The sequence below is a fragment of the Gracilinanus agilis genome, chromosome 4 (genome assembly GCF_016433145.1).
Source record: "Gracilinanus agilis isolate LMUSP501 chromosome 4, AgileGrace, whole genome shotgun sequence".
NCBI classification, from domain to species: Eukaryota; Metazoa; Chordata; class Mammalia; order Didelphimorphia; family Didelphidae; genus Gracilinanus; species Gracilinanus agilis.
In genome coordinates, this window is record NC_058133.1 from 233,093,558 (window position 1) to 233,111,302 (window position 17,745).

Here is a 17,745-nt window from a genome sequence, read left to right on the forward strand (position 1 = left end):
AAGGTTAAAAATGATTTTCATAGTAACATTAAGATTTTATTTGCCTTTTTCTCTTTCAATTTCTCACAAGTGTAGAGTGGAATTTTAGCTGCAAACAAAAAGAACAAGTTAATATCTTGTTTCAATACATATAAAACTTACATAAACAAAAGCTCTTTGGGATCCTCAATAATAAGAATGTAATGGAGTTCTGGGACCAAAAAGTTTGAAAACCACTGTTTTACAATATGCAAATTGGGTTTCAATTATTTACACTGCTTTACAATATGCAAAATTCTTTCCTCATAATCTTTTGAAATAGTACTAGTAAAGTCCTTCTTAACCTAGTCTCCTCCTTCCAAGCCTTCTTATACATTACTCCTACTCTTTGATCCAGTGACAATAACCTCCTGGCTAGTCCATAAACAAGACACTCCCATCTCTTGGCTCTGGTGTATATTCTCTTTTGCTAACCTTTATGCATGGAACACTCTTACCCCTTGTTCCAACTACTAACCTCTCTTTCCTCCTTTAAGTACCAACTAAAATCCAACCTTCTAAAGAAAACTTCCCTGACCCCTTATTTATCTTGTACATCATATAAATTTGTTTTCATGTTGTCTCCCCCATTAGACTGCAAGATCCTTGAGGGCTCATACTATCTTTTGCCGCTTTTTATATCCTCACTGCTTGGCACAGTGTCTGGCACATAGAAAATGCTTAATAAATGTTTATTGATTGAATATTTCATAGATGAGGATCCGAAAAGTTAAATGACTTGCCCAAGTTCACACAGTGCTCAAGCTCAAGATCTTTGCCAAGACTAATGCTCTTACCACTGGAGGAAAAATATATCCAATCATTTCTGTGAAAAGCCTTGGTAATGAAATAGGGATTATCTCAATTCACTGACCAACCTTTTCCGTGACTTAAATATCTAATTTGTCAGACTTGTAGAATTATAGAATGTCAGAATTCCAACAAAGTTCAATAATATCCCTCTCAATTCTAATACCTTCTCTGTCTTGATAATTTCCTAGTTCTCCTGTATAGAGGGTTTTTTTTATATATATAGTTGTTTGCTTATTTTCTCCCCATTAGATTGTGAGCTCCTCAAGAGCAGGGACAGTTTGTAAGGATACAAAATTTTTAAGGGCAAGCTATTCTGCCTTCTATGCCATATGTAGGGGGGGCAGATCTATTCTGAACTGATTATGCCAATTATAGGATAGCATACCCTCCAAGAAAACCTGATATACCAAAGAAAGAGCTATTCATGCCACTTTGCTTATTAATAGGTTTTATTAGGATGTAATTAGGTTAATTTTGGGAGCTTAGTCACAAGAGGCTAATCTTAGGCAGCAGAAGGACTCTAAGTCATCCTACCAACCCCAGGCCAGGTCAGATATCTTATAGAAACAGATCAAAGAAGGCAGGGATGGTCCAAGGTCATGTGCAAGTTTTCCCATGGGATAGTTGGAGTTCCTTTTGCTGTTTACGTTTACTCAAGGTAGTTTCCATTCTCTGTGGAGTCATATAGGTTGAATTCTCTCTCTGGCTATCACTTACAACAAACAGTCTTTTGCCTTCTTTGTGTCTGCAGTGCTTATCATGGTGTCTGGCACAGAGTAGGTACTTAATAAATGCTTATTGACAAACTGTGCCATAAATATATGTTTCTCTAAAGTTCTGTCCTGGGCACTTTTCACTCTTTACTTTACCCTCTTGTTAGTATCATGTTCTGGTGCAAACATTGTCAGGAGTATTTGTGCATCTAATCAAGAAGACTTTAATTTGAAAAGGGAGGAGAAGGGAGTAAACTGCCTATACAGACTTAGCAAGTCTGGTACCAAAGAAAGAAGCAGGGTTTGTATGAGAGAAGATCAAGAATTCATAGGAAATGATATACAAGAGGACAACCAGCATCATGGCCTCAGATGTCTATGTACAAAATTACAAAAAATAGATTATAATCACAGTAAATTTGAGATCCTCACATAAGGAAAAAATGTTGTCTTTTTCTATATCACTGAAATGTGGAATAGGAATTTAGCTAGGATGCCTTATTGTTGAATAGTTAAAAGGTCTGGGATAGCATTCTATAATAAGAATACATGTTTAAAACCTATACATGGTGAGGCTCCCATTCTCACTGTCTGAACTCACTCACCCCTAATTACCCTCGTATAGGCATGGATAAGGTTTCCAAAGAGAGGCCATCAACATGTAGCTAAAACTCAAGTTCTTTCAGAATACTAGGGGTAACCCTTTTGAAGGTGGAAGGATACATTTATACTTTCCCCTGTAGTTCTTGAGCTGCTATCATCAGTGTGTTCCCCATTATATAAAATAATTTACCATGATATTATTACTTCTTAACAAAAATAATTTACTTAGCCTTAGAAGACAAAAGCAAAAATAATTAGATCAAAAACTACTCAATATAAGGCAAATACAAGAATAATCTCCCACCAATGTACACAGCAATCATAGTGGAAAATGGACACACACATATGAAAACCAGGTGGGGTGTCCATGAATAAATCCAGGCACTCAAGATAATTCACAATTTGTTACTATAGTTACTATATGTTACTATATGTTATATATGTTAATATAGACTTAATGTCCTTGGTCCCCTCAGAAACAAGATAGATCACATGATACTGTTTCTGTGCTAACTGCTCTTTTTTCTTTTTCTTCTTTTTCTGCTCTTGAGTGAAGCAGTGACATGTACTTTTGACTAACCAGGCTTTGAGAAAGTAGCAAGCTATTTCCTTAAGGCAAACTGGAAAACTCCTTGGGCATTGTCTCTGGGTAATATAGACAAGTACTGCCAGCAGAAATTCTGCTTTGTCCAATCAACACAACAATGTATGTTAAGAATTATCTTTTCTCTTTGTTTCTTTCTCCCTCTCAAACCAGAGAGGGCAGTAGAGATAAACTAGGTTCCTTTGAGAAGTTTTACTTTTCTCAAGGTGTAAATAGCATTAGATGTTAAAAACTCAAACCACACCAGAGTTGAGCTTTTTTCTATTGAACATCCCAGCAACTATTCCAGTCTTTTATTCAGTCAATCCATAGAGCAGTGCTTCTGTTCCAATTAACAGGATCCCAGAGTAGCAGCTAAAGCCTTCTTATCACCTGATTCTCTTGCTACATTCTTATTTCCTTCACAGCTGGCTTTTCAATTATTCATAATGCCTCAAATCAAAGTCTTCTCATAATCATTGGCTCTTCTTTCTCTTATATGGGAAACTCATGAAATCTACCTTCATATCTTGTCATACATCTTTTCGTAATCTCTAAAAAGTTTTTTAGTTTACAACCTGGTCAGTTATAATTTTTCAAACTTTAAAAGCAATTAAACATATCCTTTTAGACTTTTCTTCTGAGAAGCCATTTGCTATACACTCTTCCTAACAATCTGTGTTTCTCCTTCACATTTTATCTGAGAAACTTTCCTCATTAATTAATTTTATACTTTTTTTCAAAAGTCACTTATATATCCATTTCAGCAACCATACTGTTCACATGCCAAATGAATGATTCCTACCCTACATATTTGTATGTGTATGCGAATCTGAGAGGGGAAATGTGGTAGAGAACATTTGGATTAGGTTCAATAAATGTAGAAACAGAAACAATATCATTATATATAGAGAGAGAATCTAGACCACATGACTAGAAAGAGGAATTAGATAAAGAGTTATATAAGCCAGGCATGAAAGTGAGATACTATTGTTAGAGGTGAGGGAAATCTAATTTTATGTATAACTACATAGAGTCTCTGCCAAAAGAAGGGCAACTAATAAATGTGTGACTTCTTGTAATGATAATTTTATCCTTTAAAAGGTGGAAGAAGCAATCAGGAAAATTGCTTGCTATTCTGGATGTGTTTATGACCAACAAGGAAGTTGCTGAAGTAGTAGCGATAAGATCCTTAGGGACAAGTGACTATTATGGGGTTCATGATAGAGACTGATATACAACCTGGTTTTTAAGAGAATAGATTTTAAAGAATTCACAGAAAGATTCATTAAGATTCAGTGACCCAATATTATTCAGGGGAAATCATCTCAACAGGACAGAAAGCACTCAAGAATGAAATGCTGAAGACATAAGCAAAAATGATTGAAATTTGCAGGTACAGGACAAGCTGCCTAAAAAGGGCAATGAAGTTGCATAGAAAATTCATCAACATTCTCACATTTGGTTATTTCCAACATGCATTTCATCAGAGTATTCTTGATATACTTTTTCCATTTCCTCTTTCATTTCATTTTAACTTCAAAATATAAAACATCTGGAACTTTGGAACTGATGTTTGGTTCCAAATGTGTTGGTCCTCTTATCACTGATGAAATAGTTTGTTATAAAAATGTTGACAGAGTGGTTCCATTTCTAGATGAATAATGCCTTTGATTATCAGGTCTCTCCAAGTATCTGCTGGCTAAGCCAGTTACTAGACTCTTTTGGACTCCTCGTTGTGGTGATTGCTTTATATTGGTTAAACAACCATTGGAAATAGTGATAAGTCATTCTGATGTCTTCTTTACAGGATTCCTGTTTTTTTTTAGGCATCAATAGTTTCTGTGACTAGTTTTGGTTTCAATTTTTGCTCTAACAGCACACAGATTTTGAAATAACTTCTACATTGATTAACATTCTATGAACATAAAGTTGATTTCATAGATGAGAAAATATGAGAAATTTAATCCTCATCTATGAGGGTTCCTCATATTAAAGTGAAAGGATTAAGCATTAATTCAATCAGACAGCTTCCTAGGGTATTTCTTACTGCAAAACAGTGTTCATAAGCCAGGAGAAGAGCTTCCAACCCCTTGTGTTCTGGCTATTTTGTATCTAGGTACAAAAAGGAAGCTATTCAACAGAATCAATGCTGTATCCTTGAGGAATATCTTGTTCCTATTTTGAATGTTCTTTCCTTCCTATAACTAAGTAAACCTCCTTTTATTAAGATTAGTGAGATGGACTAGAGATTCATTTTCTAACCTGAGGCAGCAATTCTGCCCAAAACAGTCCTGGCCTACGTCGAGGTCCTTAATTGTTTTTTTATTTATCTTTTTGTTAGATTTTTATAGTCCTGTGAAAAGACTAAAATTAATATTACCTCTGATTTCTACTGTATTGATTTTCATAACTGAGTTAGTATCTACCCAAACTCACCTTGCTTGAGAATATAGTTTTCCTTCCAAGTTAGTTTAAAGGTGTGGTTGAAAGGGAATGTTGAGTATTATCTGTAAGCCCTAAATAGTTTAAACTAATGACATCCTCCAAGACATATTTTCTACCCTTGCCTATCCTTGTGCAATTGCAAGATGAGTTGACCTCCCTTAAGGGACAGCAAATCTGGTGGTACTGATCTCCTAGACAAAATTACAAAAGTCCCAAAAAACAATTAATTGTCAGAGAAACCCACTTTCCCTAGTTTAGCCAGTTGTAATGTTCCAAAACTTACTCAAAACCCCTTCCATTCCTGTGTGTCAATAAAGAGCCTTCCCCACTCACTGGAGTCACTAACCTTACTAAGGTGGCCAATCTGACCCTCTTTGCTCATAGTTATATGTGTCACTATTAATAAATTGTTTATGGTTGGAGTTGTTCTTCCAGTGGTTCCCAAACTTTTTTGGCCTACCACCCCGTTTCCAGAAAAGATATTACTTAGCCCCCTGGAAATTAATTTTAAAAAATTTTAATAGCAATTAATAGGAAAGATAAATGCACCTGTGGCCATCACCGCCTTCCTGGATCACTGCAGCACCCACTAGGGGGCGGTAGCACCCATTTTGGGAATCACTGTTCTAGACAGTCAAATTGAGACCATCTTCCCTTTAACCCTCAAAAAAATCTTCTCCAAGATATGAAGTATGAAGTATTCGGGAAAAGTTCTGTATTTATCATAGGTGCTGTTTTGTGTCAGTGTGACAATCTAGAAATAACAACAAATCTCCTGGGGACAATCCTTTGTAGGACTTTTTTTTTTCCTCAAGGAAGACCCCTCAGTCAAGGATTGGAGGGGTTAAATCAAAGAGTGCAAGCCATATCCACACTTTCCTGAGCCCAAAGAGTTTAAGATCTTCCTAGGTTGGAGAATAAGCACAAGGTGCCTGCTATCAGTGCTCTTTGGAGCTGAGAACATTGAGGGAGCCTAGTCTTCTGTGGGGAAATGGGGGTGGGTTAAGAGCAGGAGTGGGGAGAAATAACTAAAACATTCTGCAAATTCATTTAAATAACACTCCTGGCCTGAAAAGGGATTTTTTTTTTTAGGACCTACATGTCTTTGTGTCTGTGTTTACCTTTGATATGAAGGTATGGGCTTCCCCTGGACACCCCAAAACCCCAGAAGTATCCCAGGTCAAAGAGTACATAAGAAATTTCCTTTTTCCTTTTATTCCTATAATGCTGGCTGTAGGAAGGTGACCTTGAGCAACAGAAACCTATGACAAGAAAGGGTTTCAGAGAGAGAGACACTCCCTTTGGCCTCTCCCCTAGCTTTTTTTTTTTTTTAAAAACCCTTAACTTCTGTGTATTGGCTCCTAGGTGGAAGAGTGGTAAGGGTGGGCAATGGGGGGTCAAGTGACTTGCCCAGGGTCACACCGCTAGGAAGTGTACTTTATGTGGAATTATTCTCTTCTAGGTTTACCTTTGGAACATCTTTTAATCCAGTGATGGGCAAACTACAGATGGGGGGGGGCCCTGAAATGTTCTATCCAGCCCTCTACATTATTCCTAATCTGACGAATACAATGAGTAGGATACAATACAATGAAACTTCGAAAGAGTTGCCTTAAAAACAGACTAACAGATGAGTATTTCCTTTCCTTTGGCCCCCTCTTTAAAAAGTTTGCCCATTACTGTTTTAATCTATAATATATCTTTATTGTATTTTTTTCATTTTCTTTTTTTACTGATATTACCAGCTTCAATTCTTAGATTTGGATATGGTGTTTGGGCTATTACCCTTCTGTACTCTTGGACAGAGCAGCTAGGTTGTATAATGGAAAGAGAACTGGGTTTAGAATCAGTAAAACCCATTTTCCTTGGCAAGTCACTTAACCCTGTCAGTTTCCTCATCTGTAAAATGAGCTGGAGAAGGAAAGGGCAAACTACTCCAGTATCTGTGCCAAGAAAACCCCAAAATGGGTTCACAAAGAGGAAGACATGACTGAAATAATCAACAACAACTCTTGAACAGGTTAAACGGGCTCTATTTGATCCTGTCTCTTTTGTAATCTGTTGTCACTTCTCCCTCCTTTCAGGATTGGGAGGATAGTATTTGGCCTCACCCTCTGCTTTGATCTCTGGCTTTCACTTAGTGATCACTTCTGGTTCTAGCTTCAGCAGATTTCCATCTCTTCCTTGCACAATCCTCAGTTGTAAAAATTGTAGCCTTTAGATGTTGAACAATTAGTGAAAGCTAGTGAGACTTTGGTCTCCTTCAAGGTCCCACTGTCATAGGCACCCATTTACTGAATTGGTCCTATCTTCCAACATGAGTCTCAAAGCACCAGGTTCATGGATGGGCCCCTTATCCTTCACTCAGTGACCTATGGGGACTAGCTCTTTCCTTTGCTTCTTTTTTGACCGTTCAGGGTCAGAATGTGGCTTCATGTCTCCAGTTACTGGAGCTCTCACTTTCATGTGCCCTAATTCAGAAGGCCAGTTGATTTTAGGACTGTTTATGGGAATGAGTGGTGGCTTCCCTCGTATGGTCTTTGTCTCAGACTCTGCTAGCTTTGGGCAAATTTACTTAAAGTTGTAGGGGCTTGGAGACAGCTGGGTAGCTCAGTGGATTGAGAGCCAGGCCTAGAGACGGGAGGTCCTGGGTTCAAGTCCAGCCTCAGACACTTCCCAGCTGTGTGACCCTGGGCAAGTCATTTGACCCCCATTGCCTACCCTTACCAATCTTCCACCTATAAGTCAATGCACAGAAGTTATGGGTTTAAAAAAATTAAAAAAAAAAAAAGTTGTAGGGGCTTCCCTGCTGTGACCTCCCTCACATTTTCCTTTGGCTTCTGGAATCTTTTTATATAGTTCTGAATGAGTGGAAAAGCTTTCTCTTTGGTTAATTTCAGCTCATTTGTAGTTCATTTTCATATATTTTCTAGAATCCACATGGGACTGCTAGATTCCATAACCTTTAATGTTGCCATCTTAACTAGAAGTTTTTTATAATGTCCTCTTATCCCACAAGTAAATTTATCTTAGAAATTGGCCACCCTTCTATTTAAAGCCAGGAGTCATATTTTCCTTTCTAAGTTCCTTTAAGCCCTCCTTACTTATATCTTTATTAATGAAATAAATAATTCTATTCCTTGACAAAATTGATAGCTTTTTCATCTAGGATGAAATGCATATTAGCTAACTGGTAAGACTACTGCTAATAAAAACTTAACTCTTGTTCTTTTGAATATATAAGAATGGGGTCAATTGATTTACTCAGTCCCAACTTACTTAAAATAAGTGATAAGATGTCCTAATCAATCATAGTCCTTAGACTGTGAGAAGACTTTTTGATGTCATTTGATCACATGAAATGATGTCAGAAGACCTGTTTCAGTATTCTGAAAGATTTCATCATGCCCTCTGAGTCTTGTATAAAGGCCCTGAGTTTGCTGAAATTAGGGAGTTCCATGAGAAGTCAAAAAGGAGAAAGTGTTTCAGTAAAGGTAGGACAGTTATGTCAAAGAAGAAAGATGTCAAAGAGGATCATTGGTTCTGCAGGTATCTCAGAGCAGAAAATTCATTCTGAGGAAAAGTCCCCCAAAAAAGGCCTTCTTCTTTCACAACTCCTTCCAGTCCAATGCCTGTCTATTCATAGGCATTATATATAGCCTACTATTTCATTACCCAAACGTTTCCAGTAAATTGAATTTTGCTTCAACCACAAAGAGGACAGTGGTTAACTAGAGGTAGATATAGATGTAGATTTAGGCAAAGATCCCAATCTCTACCTTAATGTTGGAAATTTTCCTAACATTCTTGGCAGCTTGAAGTAGTTGCAATTGAACTCAAAACTTGTCTAAAATAAATTGCCAAAAGCCAAAAGGAAGGGTCTTCAGGGCAGTATGCTGACTCTGAACTTAACATAATCTTTTATAACAATGTTACACAAGATTTCTTTATCCTTAACGGAATCTTCTTAAGGAGTCTCTCCATGGTTATATGCATGTCTGGCTTCTGAGTTCTTTCAGTAAAGTTTTTATTGGTCACAAGTGTTGCAGTCCTGCCTCAACAAGTCACGTGTGGATTCTAATGACCTAGAAGGGAAGCCGGGGACTGGAAAACGATGGGGAAAAGCTCAAGATGGAAATTATAGGTGCATAGAGAAAAATAATACACAGAGACACAGAGTGAGTGGAATCAGTCAAAAGTCAAACTGATTCAAAGGCAGAGTGGCTTATAGGGTTTATTTAAATGTAAATGAATCAAAGAGAGCTCAGTTGATCCACAAAACAAAAGGGTATATAGCAAATGGCTTCTTCATATTTTGATGCAACTTTCACCAGTCCTGTGGGAAAGGAGGCTTATTGAAGATACCACTACTTGTGAGGAGCTTCCTTCCTCCAAGAAATGTCTTAGACGTTTATTAGGTATCTTTCCTGACTCTCAGAATTTCTATTCTACTTAATCAAATAATAGACTTAAGTTTTTGTTTTTCATTGCATGAAGCCCAAAGCTACCTGACATCTTTCAAAGGTTAAGGGAAGTTCAACTCCATAGCCAGATAATTTCAACCCCAAGTCAATTTCTCTTATAGAAGGATTCACTATACGTCATTCATGTGAATTATTAAAAATATAGACATAAGACCAACCCAAGAGCTCCTTGCTTATTGGAATCAGCTTTTGAATGCATGTTTATCATTCACATGATTCATTATGTCTGAACTTCTTCAACAAGTTGTGGTCCTTTAGCATTTATTAAGTACTAATATGTAGGAGCAGCCAGGTGACTCAATGGGTAGAGAGACAGGCCTAAAGACAGGAGGTTCAGGTTCTTCAGACACTTGTTAACTGTATGACCTTGGGGAAGTCACTTAACTCCAGTGACCCAGCCCTTTCTAATCTTCTGCCTTGGAACTGATACTTGCTATCTCGTCTAAGACAGAAGGTAAGGGTTGCTGTTTGTTTGTTTTTTAATATGCTTACATCTGCCTGGAACTATACTAAGTATTGGGGATACAAATAAAAGTAAGTAAGGCAATTCTTTCTCTAAAGCAACTCGCATTTAACAGGGTATAGACAACACATAAAGGGGAGCTAAAAAGGTAAAGGAGGGAGTAGAGTATAGGTAGCTTGCCTGAAGATGTGCATGGGGCAAGTACTAAAGAAGATGAGGCCAAAATTGGCCTATTCAAATCTATAATTTTTTGGTTGTTTGCTATTTGCATTTAGATTACTAGAAGGTAATACAAAAGAAATAATCTATTTATTATTCTGGGGTGGTTTGCCAGTATAAATCTCTAATTTGGCTGTACCCAAAGAGAATGTGTTCCATCCCCCCAGCTATAACTGATTTATGATCTTTTGGTTTGGCCCCTCTCATCTATGAAGTGCCCTACCACTGGCCAAAGGTTCTCCCCAGTTGGAATTCCCACAAGTTGAAGCTCTCTTTAACAAAATAATCTGTGATCTAGGAAAGGAGGACTTTGACTTTTCCCCATAACTGGACCTGATAAGTGGCAGAAATGGCATTTCTACCTTGATGTACTAAATAAATAGCTTCTTGTCTTTTCCATGTACCAATGAAGAGAAAAAAATCTAGTCTTCTTTTGTGTTTCTCATTTCTGATCATTAATTAATTGAAAATTAATAATGTGACTGCAAAACTGGAGAATACTTATATTATGCTCCTTTGCCTAATTCATGCATTTGTGAGAAGGACATGTATGTTTGTGTAAGTTTCAAAATTCTATTATTTATATGTTTTCAGTAAGTTCTTATTCTCCTTAGGAGAACTCCAATATTTAAACAATTCATTTTTCTCTCACTTTTAAGTTTTCTGGACAAGTAGAATTAGCAGACAGTACCTTCTAAAAGTAAAACTGATTTCTAAAATCCAGAGAGTAAACTTAAAGTGCTCCTGAAAGATGAAAGGGAGAAATTAATTGTTCCTCCAAATAAATCTTTCTAGTCATCTTAGATAGATAAACCCTAAGGTGCATAGCTTCACTAGAACAAGAAAATAAACTCCAAAACAAATTAAAACAGTTGGTTTTTTTTTTTTAAGAGAAAGCTTACTCTAAAAACAAAATACTGACAGAATAAAATTTTAATCCAGAAGAGAAGCCTCAAAAACTGGCATGGATCTCAGGAGAAAAATGTTGGGTTAGCAAATTTGCCAGTAAAAATATCTGGATTGTCTTTTTTTTTTTTAATTTTTTTTTTATTTAAACCCTTGTACTTCGGTGTATTGTCTCATAGGTGGAAGATTGGTAAGGGTGGGCAATGGGGGTCAAGTGACTTGCCCAGGGTCACACAGCTGGGAAGTGGCTGAGGCTGGGTTTGAACCTAGGACCTCCTGTCTCTAGACCTGACTCTCACTCCACTGAGCTACCCAGCTGCCCTTGGATTGTATGCATTCTGTTACCAGTTCTGTAAAAATGTTAAAGCTTAGGTGTGGGCAGTTTTGGAAAGGACAAAGTAGTATTTACTGAGCTCAAATTTAAGCAATTATGTGATTTTTTTCTTTCTGTTTTAAACTGGCCAGTCAGAACAGTGTGTGTTGGGGATGGGGAGGAATGAAAATTAAATATTAAATGCCTCCCTCTTCTTTCGAGAATTATTTCAAATCATAATACCTGTTTGTATAAGAGGGGGAAAATAGTATAGCTTTAAAAAAATTAATAGTTGTGTTGTATTATTCAATCATTATTAGTGAATGATTCTTCATGACCCCTTGTAGGGTTTTCTTGGCAAAGATAATGGCGTGGTTTGCCATTTCCTTCTCCAGCCCATTTTACAGAGAAACTGAGGCAAATGGACTTAAATCATTTGCCCAGGTCACAGTTAGTAAGTGTCTGAGGTCAGATTTGAACTCAGGAAGATGAGTCTTTCTAACCATAGGCCTGGCGCTCTATCCACTGCACTCACCTAGCTTCCCTTAAATAAATAAAAACCAGTGTTAAAGAAATGGAAATAATATTTCTCTTAGTTATAGATGGTTATATTGGGAATTAAGAATTTGAATATTTGTCGTCAGCCTCTGTGGATTGCTTTTATTTCTTCATTGATGTTTGTCTATTACTCTCTAACCTACTCATTATGCAATCCTCTTTGAACTAGCATTTTCTTAATGTCACTGAGATGTTTTACATTTTAAAAATTTTGTACTTTGATGCCTAGAGATATGTCTGGAAAAATGCAAACTACATGTAACTTGAACATTTTTGAATGTTTTAAATGAAAACACTTCATCTATAACTTTGAAATTAGAAATGGGCTGTGACAAGCAATAGTCTGGAATAAATTATAACCTTAGCATTACATAAAAGTTGTTTATCTAGAACCAAGCTTCAGAGAGATAAGAAAACACCAGCAATGCCCACTCCATCACTTGTAGCTCTTCAAAGAAAATAGTTTTTTAGCTTTGAGATGTTACACAAATAATATATGTGCAAAGTTCCTGAAGAGCCTTAAGACATTATTTCAGACAACACTTATTTATAAACAAAGTGCCCTTTCATTTTGGAAAATGCATAACCTTGGTGAACTGCTGATAACAAGCCTGAAAAGATACTAGCGTCTGTAAGAACAGTCATACAGGGGGCAGCTGGATAGCCAGGCCTAGATTCAAATCTGGCCTCAGACACTTCCCAGCTGTGTGACCCTGGGCAAGTCACTTGACCCCCATTGCCTAGTCCTTACCACTCTTCTGCCTAGGAGCCAATACACAGTATTGGGTAAGGGTTTAAGAAAAAAAAAAAAAAAGAACATAGAGACAAGAAACCTTTTTGCAAATTTTTACCTGAGAACATGGATCATGACAAGTATAAGTTTAATTTGAAATTTCAATGTAATATCTCTTATAAAATGACATAAGGATTTAAAATTTTTTATATATTTAAATATGAATCTACTTGAACAATTTCTCACCAGATAGAGAAACTAAGATAGCTTTGCCTTTTCATCAGACTGGGTCAGAGTGGTAGGAAACATTATTCGTCTTTCAAAGAATATCTTTATAATAATGCAGCTCACAAGAATAGGGAATGTTTAGAACAGAATCTGTGAAGATACTGATAGTATAGCATATGTGAGAAAGTTTGTGATGAGTCACTTTGCACACATAATGTAGTTATGGTTTTTCCTGTTCAAAGTATCTTTATTTCTACCTCTAATAAGTCTATCACTGCTTTCCCTATTTATTGTGCTTTTGGAACTGTGCATGAATATGGAAAACTATGAAAAAGTGGCCTTATTTCCTGTGGCCCATTGAAAATTGGGAGCTTAATTCAGGTATAATAAACTTATCTCATTAGAAATATTTAAGACAAAAACTAAATCATATAACTAGCATATTGTATTTATTGCCTTATTTAGTTTTAAACTTATGTATTAAACTGTGATGTAATAAATATATTGAACTTTAGAGTTAGCCTGCCATTGTGCTATCAAAATGTGAAATATAATCTGCTATCTGAATTCTACAGAAACAAACTGACCTTTAACTTAAAGGCAGAGAAACTAAATGGTTTTTTTTTAAATTATTATTATTATAGGGTAACCAGAAGGTGTCACTGTGGAACAAAGTTGCCTGAAAACAATCATTCTTTTATTCCTTCTCCCAACAGAAAAAAGAGGAAGGAGCTGATCCTTTCCAAACCACACCTTTCTCTTCCCTTTAGGCTGCCAGGGGCAGGCTAATTCTTTTGGATCTCATTTTTATTCCCCACTCACTCCTTTTCCAGTGAGAGTCTAAAGTTTTGCCTTATGAATCTCAAATTTGAGTAGCCACACTCCATATAGCAATTGAGCTCACTTTCTGGGTCCTGGAACAAATGACCTTGGTTATCCTTTGATCCTTTCTCTCCTAGGTTAGGGAGTTTATATAAGACAAAAAGTTATTAATAAAATAACAACTCAGAGCCCCAAACTGTTTAATTTCAGACAGAGGTTTAGACCACTGACCCATTTAAATTTTATGGTTTTTTTTCCAGCTAACCTCTGGTTTCCTTTTTTGTCCTTTGATCAACATAGCTAAGTACAGAAATACAGAATACATAGAATTCATTATTGAATATGAATTTTTATATAAAGCAAATATCAGGATAAAGAAACAGCTTAAGCAATTAGTAGAAAAGATCATATATAAACACCTGTTAGTAAACAGGTACAAAGAGGGGAATTTAGGAAAAATAAAACTTTTGGGAGCTTTCTTCAGTTCAAGTGGTGATTATAAACTGCAAGCAGCATCAGTCTGAATTGGTTCAAAGATACATGCAGGGACATGAAAGTCCTTTGCAATTGCATCCTTGGCTGCCATACATTCTTCTCTCTATCACAGCTCAGCTCTCTCTTCTTGCTCCCCGATCACCCATCATGTTCCCCCTCTGCTGCAAACTTTTGACTCTCTCTCAATTTGATGTCTATCAAATCATCTTCCAAATGACTTCAGTCTCACCTGTCTGTCACAGGCTTTCTACTCTTTTCAGAACTCTCAGGACAAGACTGATCTGCCCATCTTTGCCTTTCCACCCCCAGCTAAAAGATCACAGTAGTTTAGTCTCTCTCAGAGCTATACATATACATATATACATACATACATACATACATACATACATACATACATACATACATGGAGATATATAAATTGTTGCCATTAACTCCATCCCTGACCAACCTGAGAGTATTCATAATTTTACAAAGCGTATTCAAAAAAAAGTAACCTAACTTTATGAAGATGTGGAAAGGCTTTTAGACCTTGGCTTATTTCTATTTTAGAATTATTTGGTTCTTTTTTTATATGTGGTTTCTCTATTGAACAATTTTACCCTTTCTCTATAACAAGGAAAAAAACAGACAACTTTGCTACAGTTGTTTAATAAAAGGAACTTGACAAAACAGAAATATGTAACCTAGTACATGTGAAGGTTTTAAAAAAATATATTTTTAGCTCTTATAATATTTATAACATTTGTAATATCAGGCTTTCTAAGACATCCAATTTGCTCACATATGTTTTTGAGGCCTTCAAACGGAGGGTTATTGGTTATAGGTTATTAATTATTGATGGTCAATTTGGGGTTACTATTGAATCTTTGATTAATAACTTCATAATTATTGATGCTTATCTTTCCTTATAGGCTTATTTTCCTAATGCTACAGGACAAATTGTAAACTTGACATTCTTCAAAGTCTCTTGAATTATCTGCTAGTCATACAATGTTGAGAAATAGGGTAGAAATAATGAAATGGCAAATTACCTTTACAGTCTCAAAGTTATCAAAAACATTTTTGCTAATCTTAGCAGGTCTTTTTCTGGTTTTGAGTGAACACCTATAACTTCTTTGTGAGATCTCATAGTCATCATTTTATTTTTCTTAATTTGAAAATAAATTTTATAATTTAATTTTATAAATATGTTAAAAAACATTTTAAACAACATGAATTCTTTAAAGATAGAGACTTTGCATTTTCTATTTATGTGTTCCCTTAGAAATCCTAACACAATATCTTGCACCTGAATGAATGTAGAATTTTTTATGAATGTTAATTTTAATAAATTATATATTATGTGAAGTATTATTATGAATACTATGCTTTATGTAATATGAATATAGGGTAATGTTAGTTGCACCAAAGGAAAAGATTTTAAAGTATTTAAAACACTTTATAATATTTTTGGCACAAAAAATGTTTTCAGTATCATATTGTAATTATAAAACAATCCCAAGGTCTTCCTCAACTTTATGGCATTACTTCTATTACCCATCATCTTTCAGATATTATTGACAGTGGTTCAGTGATCATATCTACAAGTTCTTTCAAAACTCAAGAATATAGGCCCAAGTGACTTGAATTCATCACAGGCAGCTAAGTGCTCTCTTACTTTCCCCCTACTTATTTTGGAGGCCCTCTTAGTCACTTTTGTTCTTTCATTTACTTGTCAGAGAAAACAGTAACAAAATATGAACTCAGCAGTTTTTTCTGGACTTTTTTCAGTTATCATCATCCCATCTACCCCAAGCACAAGTCCTATCCTTCTTTGATCCTTCCATTTCTCCCAGTATAACTTGAAAAAAAAAAAAAAACAAGAACCACAAAACAGCTTTTATTTGTTGTCCTTAAATTCCCTTACCAACCCTCAGCTCATTCTGAGCTTTGGCTCTCCTGACACTATTTTTATAGGACCATCCCACATTCTTATAGTCATTCTCTTTTACTTGGCTTTGCTTTAATCTTCTGTACATTTCTCTTTAAAATCTAAGTTGATTTGTGAGTAGGTACTTCCACAGACATATTCCTCTTTGATATTTTCTAATTTTTTTCCTCTTCGTTGAAATTATTTCCCCTGTGTCTTCAGAATTTTAATCTTGAATAATGCCCTCCTGGGCTGATTTCTTCATGTAGAATTTCCTTGTAATTCATTGAAATTCTATTTATCCTTCTTTTGAAGTCTAATTTCCCAAAATCTAGGATGACACCTAGAATTTCCTACTGTATCACTGACTCTTAAGAGGGAATGGTTACTTCTCCCTAGAATTCCTGCCATTTTCACACTGCCCCCCATAATCAGTTCCTCTGCTTGTTAATGAAAATCAGATCCAATACAGAATATCCCCTTGTTGGTTCCTCTATCTTTTTAAGGATAAAATGATCATTAAAGCAAGTCAAAGTGTATTAGCTGCTCTGCTTTTAACAGATGTTTGGATGATTAAAGTGTCCTGGACCTAACAGAATAATTGAAATTATGGAATAAATTTTACTTCTTTGGTATTCTGTTACTTACTCAGACTTTAGTAGTAAAATGCAATGTGCCCTGTTTTTTATTGTAAGATCATCTTCAGGCAAAGATTGATCATACTTGATCAACCGTGGGCAGGCATTTAACATTTTGTTCCATCTTTCACTGGTATAGAATAGCATACTTTAGTAACACTAACTTACCATGAACATTACTGTATATTTCTAGTGATGCCACTCTATAACTCATCTAGCTGAAGATTTTAGTCTTCAGCTTTCCCACCTTATACCTTTACGGTAAGACTGGAGTCACTAGGAAAGCTCTTCAACTCCAACTAGTGCTATTTCTTACAATGTTATCCAGAGACAGTGTGTAATGCTCAATAAACTTTAACTCAAACAACTTAGATTTAAGTACCCAAATTTGTCATTTATAAGCTATACGATCCTTGAGAAGTCATTTAGCTTCTCTAGTATTCTGTTCCTCATCTGTAAAATAGGGATAATAATCCTTGCCCTACTTACTTCTTGGGATTGTAATAAGAAGCGAATGAACATGTTATGAGCATAACATAGCTTTATATATGTAAATTGTTATTAACCTAAGATTCATTCTTTTGATTGGGGAGACAGGATGGTACAGCAGAAAGAATAATGTATTTGTAGTTAGGGAATCTGAATTCAAGTTCTGCCTCTGCCCTCTCACTACAAGTGCCCTTGGATAATCAGTAAAATCAAGGTAGGGGAATTGAACCTCAAGTTTTTAGCCCTAAATTTATAGTTCTGTGTGGAAGGAATTAGAATCTTCCAAGAGTCCTTTGTTAAAATATACTGA